This window comes from Chiloscyllium plagiosum, chromosome 4, assembly GCF_004010195.1.
Source record: "Chiloscyllium plagiosum isolate BGI_BamShark_2017 chromosome 4, ASM401019v2, whole genome shotgun sequence".
NCBI classification, from domain to species: Eukaryota; Metazoa; Chordata; class Chondrichthyes; order Orectolobiformes; family Hemiscylliidae; genus Chiloscyllium; species Chiloscyllium plagiosum.
The window spans coordinates 25,906,354-25,906,717 of NC_057713.1; positions in this window are offsets into that span (position 1 = coordinate 25,906,354).

Consider the following 364-nt stretch of genomic DNA (forward strand, 5'->3'; position numbering starts at 1 on the left):
TGGTCTCCTTCCTATTGGAAAGATGTTGTGAAACTTGAAAGGGTTCAGAAAAGATTTACAAGGATGTTGCCAGGGTTGGAGGATCTGAGCTACAGGGAGAGACTGAATAGGCTGGGGCTGTTTTCCCTGGAGCGTCGGAGGCTGAGGGGTGACCTTATAGAGGTTTACAAAATTATGATGGGCATGGATAGGATAAATAGACAAAGTCTTTTTCCTGGGGTGGGGGAGTCCAGAACTAGAGAGCATAGGTTTAGGGTGAAAGGGGAAAGATATAAAAGAGACCTAAGGGGCAACTTTTTCACACAGAGTGTGGTATGTGTATGGAATGAGCTGCCAGAGGAAGTGGTGGATGTTGGTACAATTG